Source organism: Etheostoma cragini, unplaced genomic scaffold (assembly GCF_013103735.1).
Source record: "Etheostoma cragini isolate CJK2018 unplaced genomic scaffold, CSU_Ecrag_1.0 ScbMSFa_1852, whole genome shotgun sequence".
Classification (NCBI taxonomy): domain Eukaryota; kingdom Metazoa; phylum Chordata; class Actinopteri; order Perciformes; family Percidae; genus Etheostoma; species Etheostoma cragini.
Window position 1 is genome coordinate 1 of NW_023265950.1, and position 727 is coordinate 727.

A 727-nucleotide genomic window follows, 5' to 3' on the forward strand; every position below is an offset into this window, starting at 1 on the left:
TTTCCAAAAGAGGATTTTGTCCATGCTGTATTTTCTGTTTTTTATGTAAAAGGTGTGCCTTTTTGGCCAGGTCTCCCTACAAGATTATAAGTGAACATTGTATTGCCCAGTGATTGTGGTACAGTGGTGAGCATAGCTGCCTTCCAAACAGTTGACCTGGGTTCAATTCCCAGCCATCCCAGCAGCTTTCTTAGAGTGATGTTACTTTCTTTTTTTACAAGAAGTCAGCAGAAAGGTTACTTGCGTAAACTGGTTTGATAAAACATTAGATCTCTTTGGGCTGCATGATTATGGCCAAGATTATAATTACAATCATTTGGATTATTGAAATCACAAATATTTATTTCATACTCTAAAGTGCTGGAAAGGAAGGTTTCGCCAATCGTCAAGTTAACAAGGAACATTCACAGCACAATGTTCAGCCTAAACGACATTACATTGGTTGGCTCCCAGCTATGTATAGGTACATGTCAGTGGTGGGCTTTGAACCCACGCCTCCAGAGAGATTGGAGCCTTAATCCAGCACCTTAGACCACTCGGCCACACTACCTGCAAGGAACTGCCCTCCACATTGTGACAAACACCGGCATCGTAACTAATGATATGCATGTTTGGTAATGTTATTGGAAAAGAAACGTTTGCAAAGAGAAAGCCAATACTTTATTAAAAACTGCCAATTCTATATTAAAAATTGTTATCACAATTTGTCATTTTTCTCTGTACCATA